The following is a 12,791-nucleotide window of genomic DNA, read 5'->3' on the forward strand; positions in this document are numbered from 1 at the left end:
AAAGAAACGCCGCAGCAAGCTGCTGGGTGAGAAAGAGGCTGGGTGGTGTGACAGCAGGATCAAGTTTGGTCACCCCGGTTCACCTGGACCACCGACCCCCCCCCCCATCACGCCACCAGAACATGTTCCCCAGGTCTCGGCTGCAAAGCTGGCCCAACAAGCTATTGGTAGATTTGTCTAATGCATTGAAACTTCTACATGCAAACTGTGACCAAGAGGCACCAGCGAACGTAATTGTTTGGGTCTTACTTCCTTGACGGTTCAGACCTAGTCACAGTGGTCTGTAGAATCATCCTTCGTAAGAAGGGAATTATGACTCCCGCAGGTGCTGTGAGGCTATCAAACATCAGCAAAGGGCAGGCTTAGAGTCACCTCTGGGGCATCAAGTCCCCAGGGTCTTATATGGCCACAAGGCAAAGATCATCCCCCATCCCCAGCCAGCAGCCGTTCTAGCTGTACGGGGGGAAGTGGAAAGAAAAACAAAACGGCTTTCAGTTAAGGTCTTAAAACAATAGGCAGTGAGAGCAGGCACCTGCTTTGAAATGTTTGGTGCCATGTTTGTGGTCCCGTCCGCCCTCCTTCTCCTGGCTGCTTAGACTTGCTAAACCTTGTCAAGATCTGGCAGGAAGCTCTGAGGTCTAAACCGCAAAGCCTATGTGTACTCAGGACTTCCTGTGAGAGCTCGCTCAGGGAGGAACCGCGCCTGCCTCTGAGCCTGTGTCTCCTGTGTCGGTACCCGGAGTTAATCTCAAGGGTGAATGAGTGCCCACAGCCTCCTGAAATTAACACATCAAATCTAGCCAAAGAGCAGTCATCCCAGGACCCACCGGGTGGGAAAGGGGAAGGTCTTAGCTCTGCTCTCTTTTCCTCATGACAATCCTGAAACAGTCCATTAGCCGTCCTGCCAGCATGGTTCACTCCCATTCCCTTTGTGAAGCCTTTCCTGGGCTTCATGAAACCTTTCCAGGGCAGGCCCTGCCTTTCTTCCGAAATCCAGGGGTGCAGTTACATAGGGTCAAGGTCATATATGGCTTGTAACTGCTCCACAGTCTGTCATTCAGTCATTCAACATTCACTGAACATCTATGTACCCAGACTCTCTCCTAGGGAGTAGAACGCAGAGGGGTACAACCGTGTCTTTGCCTAGACTCAGCTCACAGTCTGCTTACAGAGCGGTGGACCGATAACCAGACTAAAGTAACACAGCCTGGGAAGTAGAGGTCAGAGACAAGCACGGGAGCCCAGAGGGAGGATTTTGAATCTACACTGAGTGGGGGCACTGGGACAACCTAGAAGTCTTCCTGGAGGAGGTGGCATTTGAATCGAGTCATACTAAATCAGCAGCATTGGTGAAGTAGATGGGCAGAATCACCCATGCAGAGGGAACAGCCTGGGCAGGGCTCACGTCAGCTCCCTGTATACACACGTATGTGATTCCTTTTTCAACTACTGGGTTTCATTAGCTTGAATATAGCCTTAAAACTAAGGGGCATCAGTGTTTTACAATACCGTAAGAGGGAAAAAAACACTCTTCATTGCATTAGAACAAATGCTAAGATACAGCTTTTAGGCGTGACCCCATTTCTGAGATGTTAAAATTAAAAAAAAAAAAAAGCTTTTTTAGAACCTGTGAAAGCTTCCTGAAGACAATGACCATTTCTCAGTGTTGGGTACTAAATATGTCACTAGTGACCAGACTGAATGGGGGAGGACAGCCCTGTCAAAGGAAGGGCAGTGGACATACGTGGCGTCCACAGATGTAAGCCACATTCCCTGCCCTGCTAGAATCTCCGCTTTGAGGTGGAAAACATGGGCTTCACTCAAGATTTGTGCTGCAGTCTCCCCACGTGTCGGGTGTTGAGTGACCTCCCGCTGACCCTGCCTGGAGCATAGACTTTCTGAGAAATGATCAGGTCAACTGTGTAAGAACAGTCTGTGGATAAAAAAAATTTGAAAAACAAATGGGGCCCCTGGGTGGGTCAGTTAGAAGAGTATGAGACCCCTGATCTTGGGGTTGTGAGTTCGAGCTCCATGTTGTGTGTAGAGATTACTTAAATAAATAAAAATGTGAAAAAAAAAAAAAAAAGAGAGAGAGAGAGAGAGAAAGAGACTGGGGAGCTTGTAAAAGAAACACTAATGATTCAGTAAGTTGGGTTGGGGCCCAAGCCCTTGGGTTTTTAATGGCCTCTCTAGGTGATTCCGACAGGAGTTCAAGTTGGGGAAACACAGGATCCTCAAATTATTACTCATCAGTGTCTGGCCAAACTTGAGGACTTACAGATAATAAAGCATTGGAATAAAAACAGCAACAGCCCAGTATTGAACTTATTTAAGCGTCTGAGGAGAATTCCCAATACAAGAAAGTCCGCCAAATTGGAAAAAAATATCCAGGTAATTCAAGGGACAGGAGCAGCCAAGAGCGTCCTATGAAGATAGGAAAGTCTGATCATTTTGATACACTCCCCCCATACCCCACCCCCACCATCCTCCCTAGCTGCTGGGCCAGACAGCGGACTCAGCCCCCCTCTCCGCAGTCACCTACATGGGCCCCCTGGGGCTCGCCATGCTTGCCAGTGTGGTCGTGTGTCCTGTACTTCAGAGCTGCGGCCCACACAGTTCCCCTGGATCCTTGCCTCCTCGCCTGTCCACAGTCTTCTATCAGGATTCAGATCCCACGTCATCAGAGAGGCCTTTCCAGATCCTGAACTCTGCCGGGAGCTTGTGAAACCGTTTCACCTCTGTGACTTGCTCTGTGGTTCTCCAGCTCAGAGTGGGAGAAGGTCCAAGGGTACCAGAACCAGAGTAATTTACTCAGCTTCGCTGACCACTGGTTTCCTCATCTGTCAAATGAGGAGAACGGTTCACTGGGTCAGAGCGAGGAGTCACTGGAAATAATGTATGTAAATGTAATTGGTGTGTCCTGCTGGGCAGAAGACATCTGAAAACTGGGCTTTCCACCTGGGTTGAGGCCTGAATAAGAATATCCCAGATAGGGATGCCCGGCTGGCTCCGTCAGTTAAGCGTCTGCCTTCGGCTCAGGTCATGATCCCAGGGTCCTGGGATCAAGTCCCACATCAGCCTCCTTGCTCAGCAGGAGCCTGCTTCTCCCTCCACCAGCTGTTCCCTCTGCTTGTGCTCTCTTTTCTCTGACAGATAAATAAATAAAATCTTAAATTAAAAAAAAAAAAGAATACCCCAGATAAGGGTGCCCGGGTGGCTCAGTTATTAAGTGTCTGCCTTCGGCTCGGGTCCTAATCCCGGGGTTCTGGGATCGAGCGCCACATCAGGCTCCCTGCTCGGCAGGAAGCCTGCTTTGCCCTCTGCCACTCCCCCTGCTTTTTGTTCTCTCTCTCACTGTGCCTCTGTCAAATAAATACATAAAATCTTTAAGAAAAAAAGAGAACTGGATAGCAGGTATAAATGGCCCACTTACTGGAAAGGGGCAGAGCAGATTATAAATTAATAAATAAGCACACGGTTAGGTGACTTATGCTGTGAGTTTGATTCACCTGAGTTGGTTTCCTGATGCTGGGCCCCATGGGACAACTGGATAATATCTGATACCAGATGTATTAAAGCTAAAGATCAGTGTGATCAGCGAGACCACCCCACAAAGCCTAGACAGAGCCACCACGCTGGCTGTCACCTCCTTGGCCCCAGAAGCAGGGCCACCCTGATGACCTATATAGACTCCATAAGATAGTATGGCAGCCATTCACAGCGACTCAAAGCAGGGGAGAGGGAGGTGGGGGAAATTCTGATCTTTCTGATAGCCTACCTGTCCACATCAGATCTACCCACTGGTCAGAGCCAACTTGGGGAGGTGGTTACGGCAAATGTTTGTGTTGGGCAATCGGCTTTCATGGATTCAAGAAGTCAACCCACCCTGGAGGTCTGAAGGGACCTAGTAGAAGAGCCCGGCCATAGGCACCTAGATTGCAGGGGGCTGTCCTCTTGAAAGGGACAGAGTGGGGGAATTTCTAGTTAAGGGTAACAGCTTCACTCAGGCATCAGCCTTTACTGCCTTCTGAAACCCATCAAAAGTGACATCACACTTCTCAAAAATTGAAGACATAAACCATAAAAGCAGGGACACCTGGCTGGCTCGGTCAGCAGAATATGCAACTTGTGATCCCCGGGGTCTTGAATTTGAGCCCCACTTTGGGCATAGAGCTTGTTTAAAAATAAAAAAATAAAAAAAATAATAATAAAAAGACGTAACCACAAAAAGATCAGAGAGAAAAAAAACCCATTGGCATCATCATCAGTTGGAAAAAGCCAAGGGAAGGACAGCGGATGACTAAGAAGACTTCAAAAGTTACAACAATCTGAAGGCAGCAATGGGGAAAGCCATGGTGCAAACTGATTTACTGCATTAAACATTCAAAAGGCATAGGAGTTGGTGGCACAAGGTATCGCAGAAGTAGGAATGATGTGTGAGGCTAAAACTGAAAGGCTGGTTAAAGATTTACATAAGAAGCAGTTGGATCCCGGAGTCCATCCCCTACACCATGCAGATCAGTTACTGCCCAGCAGGGCCTGCGGGGCTGTTCTCTGGATTGGGGGATGCTAGGCGCAGTTCCGTGAAGGGGACTATATTAAAAACAGGGGGATTAAATAAAAGTTTTCCACTGAATGTTGGAATTGAGTTCCTATCCCACCCAGCTTACAGAAACTCAGCAGAATATTTATGGTATTTTTCAAGCAGGATATTAGAAAAGACTTATCAGCTAAAAAAAAAAAAAAAAAAAAAAAAAATCTTGGGGCACCTGGGTGGCTCAGTGGGTTAAGCCTCTGCCCTCAGCCCAGGTCATGATCTCAGGATCCTGGGATCCAGTCCCGCATCAGGCTCTCTGCTCAGCAGGGGGCCTGCTTCGCCCTCCCCCTCTGCCTGCCTCTCTGCCTGCTTGTGATCTCTCTCTCCCTTTCTATCAAATAAATAAATAACATCTTAAAAAAAAAACTCATCAAAAAGATTGTAATAAAAAAGACCAAACAACACTAACATCCAGGGTTTCCTAATGAAACCTGCCAGCTAGATGACCCTGGAGTAAATTCTGCAGTCACTAAACCCCTCTTACCCACACAGAGTTGTTTTTACAGTTCTTCTCTTAAATATGAGCAGACAGGGTGGCTCCTGGGTGGCTCAGTGGGTTAAAAGCCTCTGCCTTTGGCTCAGGTCTTGATACCAGGGTCCTGGAATCAAGCCCCGCATCAGGCTCTCTGCTCAGTAGGGAGCCTGCTTCCTCCTCTCTCTCTGCCTGCCTCTCTGCCTACTTGTGATTTCTGTCTGTGTCAAATAAATAAATAAAATCTTTTTAAAAAAAATATGAGCAGACAGATAGGAATCCCATGAAATGAATAAAGCCTCTAATATGAAAGACAAAGGCTCAAAAAAAAAAAATCAGAGGTGAGGGAGGAAAACTTAAAAAGCACACTACCTTTAATATGCTCAAAGAGATGAAAAAATACTGCATCACTAAAAAAAGAACAGAGTGTTATGAAAAAAGAATATTCAGAGAGTGTTCTTGGAAATTACAAATACAGTAGCAGAAATGAAAAACGCAACAAAGGTGCTAGAAGATAATGCTGAGGAATCTTCTCAGACAAGAGAGCAAAAGGACAAAGAAGAAAAAAATGCTAAGAAAAAGATTATTAAATTGGAGAAGAGTTCGACTAGGTCCAAAATCTAAGTAATGGGCATCCAGAAAGAGAACAGTGGAAGCAGAGGGAGTTTACTGTCCATGAAATAATTCCAGAACATTTCTGGAATGGAAGGATATAAGTTTCCATTTGAAAAGGGCTCACTAAGGTCCTAGCATCATGAAAGAAAACGAACCCACAATAAGATAAATCACTGTGAGACTCCAGAACACCAGGACCAAAAAAGGGAGGTAGGGGAAGGGGAGGGGGAGGAAGGGAGGGATGGAGGGAGGGGGCGAGGGAGGAAGGAAGGAAGGAAGGAACACTTACTGGTACAGAGAAACGGACCGGGGAGAATTATTCGAGAAGATGAAATTAATAAGACATCTGATACATTTAAGCATATTGGGAAAAGATTTTCATTTCTGAGGGAGAGTGTGAGAATAAATTAGGGATAAGTACAGAGCACACTACTCAACAAACAAAAGACAATAATTAACCATAGGAAAAATAATAACTTGCACAGAAAAGCAAATCACTGCATCCCATAGCACTTGGCAGTCCATATCACTTACATGACCACTAATAATATAAACACTGAATGTTGCTCTATCCCAAATTATAATGTTGCTTTCCTGGTAGGATTAGGGGAGGAGAGTCGATACATAATGCCTAAAATGGAGAAAAAAAAAAAGTCAAGAAACAACTATATAATCATATTTAGAGACAGGGAACTAAATACCAAAAGAATCAATTATTTTATTATTTTTTTAAAGATTTTATTTATTTATTTGACAAAGAAAGAGAGATCACAAGCAGGCAGAGAAGCAGGCAAAGAAAGAGAGGAAGCAGGCTCCCCGCTGAGCAGAGAAACCAACGTGGGGCTCGATCCCGGGACCATGAGACCATGACCCTAGCCAAAGGCAGAGGATTAACCCACTGAGCCACCCAGGCACCCCGAAAGAATCAGTTTTAAAATGGTTCTCTTGGGGTCATGATCTCAGGGTCCTGGCATCAAGTCCCACATCAAGCTCTCTACTCAGTAGGGAGCCTGCTTCCCTATCTCTCTCTCTGCCTGTCTCTCTGCCTACTTGCGATCTCTCTCTCTCTGTCAAATAGATAAATAAAATATTAAAATAAAATAAAATAAAATGGTTCTCTCTTGAGAGTGGGCATTGTAGGGGTGGGGATCAGAAGGTTACTATTAATGTTCATTTTCTTTTTGGTAATAAGTTTTGTGGGACTACTTGACTTGAAACTATATGCATATTAAATCTTGATCCAAATTAAAATGAAATCTACCCAAATAAGAAGAAGGAAATGTGAAGGCAGATGCTTTTTAAAGCATAGAAAGATGAGAGGATAGATAAACTGGAACCCAAGAGAACCTCAGGCTGGAAAAGTCAGACCACATTAGAAAAGAAACACATTTGTGTGGGAATTTCAGTCAAGAAGCAACACAGGATTCCCAAAGTCAGTCCTAGGATCCCACATCCTGAAACAGTGTAGTGGCAAAAGCAAGATGCTGTAAGAGTATAAAAGGTGTGGGAGCTCCGGTGGGCATGGGGCGTGGTTTCCCAGATGAGCCAAATAAGGCTGGTGAAGTTTGTCTCCATTTCCTCTCTCTGATTTTTCTTTTGTGCTTCTTGTTGGTGATTTTGTAATTTAAAATGCCCTCCCCAAAACTCATTGTTGGTATTAGTCAGCTTGGGGGTGTTCTAACAAGCCTGAGTGACCTAAATACCCAAAATGTATTTTCTCACAGTTCTGAAGGCTGCAAGTCCAAGATCAAGGCGCCCGAGAGGCTGATTCCTGGTGAGGGCGCTCTTCCCGGCTCTCAGATGGCCACCTCTTCCCTGTGAGCCGTGTCTCCTCTTCTCCTTGTTAGAACACCAGTCCTATTGGGTAAGGGTTACAGCCTTCTAACTTCATTTAACTTAAAATGCCTTCTTTAAAGACCTGTGTCTGAATGCAGTCAATATGTGGATGAGGGCTTCCACATATGGATTTTGGAGAACAAAACAGTCCGTAACAGTGCTGAAGTGCTATCAAGAATTTCTAAAGACAAGAAGGCTCTGATGTGTCTTACGGAGAAAACGTATGTTCTAGATAATTTTCACTGAGGCATGAGTTATAGTGCTGTTGGCTGTGGGTTCTAGTTAATACATCAACAATATATCCTAAAGAAGATGCCTTTAAACAGAAACCCAGATAAAATAAGGTTTTGTGTTGGGGCTCCTGGGTGACTCAGTGGGTTAAGCAGCTGCCTTCGGCTCGGGTCATCATCCTGGGGTCCTGGGATTGAGGCTTGAGTCAGGCTCCCTGCTCCTCAGGGGAGTCTGCTTCTCCCTCTGCCCTTCCCCCTTCTCACACTTTCTCTTTCATAAATAAATAAGTAAAATCTTAAAAACAACAACAACAACAACCGAAGCTTATGTGTTGGTCAGTTGTTGAAAATGTTGTGACCAGAGGTTAACAGGAACTGAACCCTGTACCTCCCCTCTGAGTGATGGCTTGGTGTTGGCCAATTCCGTGTCGTGGTGATTTTAGAGAGCATAACTATTATAAATAATGAAAACTGTGCAAGTGTTTGTTTTTTCTCTTTGCGTTGCCTTTGGACTAGTTCCCCTCCCCCTCTCTACCACAAGCTGATGGGAGTGTTGCCAGGAATTGCAGAGGTGACGTGCGAGGTAGACCACAGCCCGGGGTAGGAGTCCTTTTCTGAAGCCCTTCAACCTGACTTCTGCCTGCTTCTCAAGCATCTCCCATGTTCACGCCCATCATGAAGTTCTAGGCATACTGAGCTCCATTCAGTTATTTAAAAATACTTAAACCCTTTCACTTCACTTGTACAGGCCTGCCCTACTGTCTTATTTGGACAACTTCTATCTGTTCCTTATTAAACATCATTCTTTTTACCAAAAACCTCACACATCTCCTCTAACACTTAAGAGTCCTAGGCTCCCCTTCCCGGAATTCGTCACAGCATCCCGACTGTCTCCTCCTACAGCCTTCCTAACATGTTAGAGTCCCATGCTCGAAGCCCGACTTCACACTGGGCTATGCGTCCTGCGTCTGTCTGGTTGGCCTCAGAATCATCAGTACTTAGCATAGTGTCTGGAACATAACCGGCCTTCCCTAAATATTTTCAAACAAATTCCTCCACTTTTTATTAAAACACATTTGTATGGCATGACGGGTTCGGGAGCCAGAGGGCTGTCTCAGGAACCCCATCATTCCCATGGTGTCTCACCTACCCATGTGGTAGGTGCTACCTGAGTTGGTGCCAGGGGGCACAGGTTGTGTCTAGCTGAAGAGATGACTGGCACCATCTGTGAGAGACGGAGTTGGCAACAAGGGAGGAGCCCAGGGACCTGTGGCAGGTTCCCCATTCATGCTACGTGGTCCCCTCAAAGAGGGAACTTGAGAAAATATGGAAACAATTCCTGGAAAACAAAGATATCAGTGTGAATATTTTTATCCTTCTACCCTCAGTGTCAGCAGACTAAACATCAACCTTCCAAAAGCTTTGGAAGAAGGCAGGTAGTCTCAGGAGGCAGGTTTTCTGTCAGCGAATGGCCCCCAAACCCTCTCGCTGCTTTGGTTTGCGCCCACCCCCAAGTTGACTTGAAAGGACACTGTTGGGGCAAGGCTGGCAACATGGGTCTTCACTTGCTAAGATCAGAAACGGCCTAACGATGCCAGAGTGACCTAATCAAGACCACCACATAAGTGTTCAGATGAGAAGATCCTACATCAACATGTTCATCAAGGGAGGGCAAACCTTCAGGAAAAAAAACAAGGTGTCTGTGACCCAGAATGGTCATTGCATTAATTCCAGCCCTAACAGAGCAGATAAATGGAGGCAAGCAGGACTGTTGCTTATACCTGAGAGACATGTTTCTCTGTGAACGCAAGAGGAAACAAGTAGCCGTAGAAATTCCTGTCCTAAGTAATCGTACCCCTTACTTCTTGGGGGCAGGTCTTCTGTGAAGCTTCAAGAACGTGGAGGAAAGTCAGTCCCCTTCATTGCATCCTGGAGATCCGTGTCTTAGGGCTAGGGCAAGGAAAGCCCACTGGTGTGATTTCTGAGGGGCTAGGAAGGACCCCTGCTTCCCTAGATGGCTCCCATACCTGAGGCTGATAACTGAAATTTCACTATCATTTACACCCTGTTAAAGCTCTGTGTGTGAGGACTGAGACCTACATGTAAGAGCCATGAGGCTAGCCAATAATTTCAGCATGAATGTCCAGCTACTAACTTTTTAGTGAATAAAGGTTATTTATTCACTGACCATCTGTTATTCAGTAGAGTAGGTATTCTAGATCTTGAGATCACACATTGCTTTTTGTTTGGGTTTTTGTTTTGTTTTTATAGTTTCATTTCAGTGGGAAGCAAATGGGCTGGGGCCCTACGCATTTCATTTTTCCAGAGTGCAAAGATGGTTACTCATCTCTACATCGGGGTTCTTACCCTGTAAAAATGCAAGTCCTCCTCGGAAAGAGCAGCCTTTGTGTGTGGGAAGAAGAGCCTGTTGGTTGGGTGCTGAAGGGGTGAAAATGGTAGGATGGAATTGGGTGTCTAGAGGGAGAAGGGTAATGTGGGGAGCATGTTGGGGCAATTCCTCCCCCACCCCCCAGAACTCTGCCTAAATTAGCCAGCCCTTTTCAGAACCCTCTGGGCCTCAGAGCCTCAGAGCAGAGGGATGGAGGTGGGACGAGCAGGTCAGCTTGCCTGACGCTTTCCAGAGCAGCTGTCAGGTCCATGGAGCCCTCCGCTGGTAGCCTCCTCTAGCTGCCAGGAAGATGAAAGAGAAATCTGTCCTCTGCTAAGCCTGAAAGTCCTCAGTTCTAGAGGAGTCTTTTCTCAACCCAGAGCTTAGGGGAGAATCTGTGAGAAAGAGAACAAAGGAACCTTGCTCAGTGGGAGCCATCCTCTGGAAAATTCTCCTCAGGGGCCATACCTTTTGGAGGGAGCACTCCTGGGGGAGAGTCATCAGGGGAACATTGCTCAGGGGGAGCATCCCTTAGAAGGAATCTCCTCAGTGGGCATGCATTTCAGGGGGAACACCCCTGGAGGGAAGCCATGGGGGAACACTGCTCAGGGGGAGGATCCCTCAGGGAGATCTCTTCAGTAGGCATGCATTTCAGCAGGAGAACTCCTCCATGGGGAAGTCCTTGGAGGAAGCATCCCTTAAGGGGACCTCCTCAGTTAGAATGTGTTCCAGAGGGAATACTCCTCAGGAAACCACTCCTCAGAGGGAACATCCCTCAAGGGGATCTCCTCAGTGGGCATGCATTGTAGGGCGAGCATTTATAGGGCACCAGGAATTCTCAGAAGGATAGCATCCCTTAGGGGAAGTTCTCAGGGGAAGCATGTTTCAAGAGACCAGTCCTCAGGAGACACTCTCCTCATGGGTAGCTCTCCTCAGTGGAGCTTTCTTGCCCTTCTACCATTCCCCCTCAGTGTGGGTTCCAGCATTTTCTCAAAGCCAGATCAGTTCTTGTTTCCTGACAGGACAGAATAAGACACTGTCATTTACACCCTGACTGAAAAGCAGTTACGCATATTCACAACAATGATTCCCCTCACCAGGCCATGTGCAATTAATGGAGAAATGTGGTGCCCTCTAGGAATTTCAGCAAGTGTGTAAGGAACATGGCAAGAACTGTCTGAGAACCCTTCTCTTTCTTCTTCAAACCATACTGTGCTTGTGGCTGGTGCCGGATGTAACACCCAGCTAGGGCTCCTGCAGAGAGACACTGGGAACAAGTAATCAACCCTCTCTTCTGCCTGCTGCCCTGGGTGGGACAGCACCTGGCTCAGAGCCCTGCCTGGTGGAGCTACTATAACTTTTGCTCAGGAACCTGACGCCCACCACCCACGCCCCACCCCATCCCCAGCCGGCAGGAGCACTCAGGAACCTCCACCATAAACCACGTGTGTCATATGCTGATGTTGGTACTTGTGCCACGGTGAAAAGACCTCATGAAAACAGGTTGGGCAGGAAGCTATGGAAAAGGCAGAAGTCTCTTTTGAATCGTAAAACACAAGTATCATGTAAGAACTTGTTTTTGGTGGAAAATTACTCTTTACGTGCCTTTGACACGTTCTTCTCTGGACCAGTCAGGGTGCTGGCAGGAAGTCGAATTCCATTCAGATGGCTCAACTGAAGAGACTCCGAGGAAGGGACCACTCACCATGTGTGGGCAAGGTCGAGGGAGCCAATAGCGGTGCTGTGGTATGCAAAGGTTAGGAACTGTATGGAGCTAACTGTAAGGTTAGCCCCTAGACTAGAAAGGACAAGGGGTCCATGACAGCTAGAGCTGCAGGGAAGGGGTCACCAGGAGGGACCAGTAGTCCCAGGAGGACACAGCTGTAGTCAGAGACATAGCATGGAAGCAGGAAAGAAGTGGGGAAGACACCCCAACTTATCTCTGCTTCTTGTGGCTACTCATTGGCCAACCCCACCAGCGGCCAAGTGTAAGGGAGCCCAGGTGACACAGTCCTGATGTGCAGATGGATGGAGAAGGATGGAGAATGAATTATGAGACGTGAGGCCACGTGGAGAAGAAGGAATACATTCATTGTTATGGTGTCCATTCTTTAGGTACAGTATTATCATCAAATATATTAGAGAGGACAGTCCCTTGTGTTTTCACTCTTTATGCACATCCGTGCCCCCCGTCCACCCCACCTCACAAATTACTTATAGGAACCATACTTGTCTTCATGAATCATGAAGACTACCTTGGACCTGCCATATATGTAAGAGACAGACCACTGGTGCCTTGAGTGACCCTTGTTTTCTTCCTGTCTACAGAAGTTAGTCAGTAAAGGTATAATGGATGAGAGCCTACAAGGCAGTTAGAAAGAGTAGCGTCCCTCTCTCCCTAGATCTGCTCCCAGCCCCCCTTCCACTGGATACACTCTTCTGGTGGGCACACATAACTGGTGGAGATTTAGCTCTGTGACCACAGGAATATACCAGACCTTGAACTGTGGGGAAAGTGGGTGACAGGAGGCAATTCTGAATTTTCTTTGGTGTTAATGAACACATAGAATCTCTTGGAAAGTTCAGGAAATTGCCCAACCTTCTTCAGAAGCTACCTTGACTCCTTCCTCTTCAATTTCATTTTCTATTTTT

This window comes from Mustela lutreola, chromosome 10, assembly GCF_030435805.1.
Source record: "Mustela lutreola isolate mMusLut2 chromosome 10, mMusLut2.pri, whole genome shotgun sequence".
NCBI lineage: Eukaryota > Metazoa > Chordata > Mammalia > Carnivora > Mustelidae > Mustela > Mustela lutreola.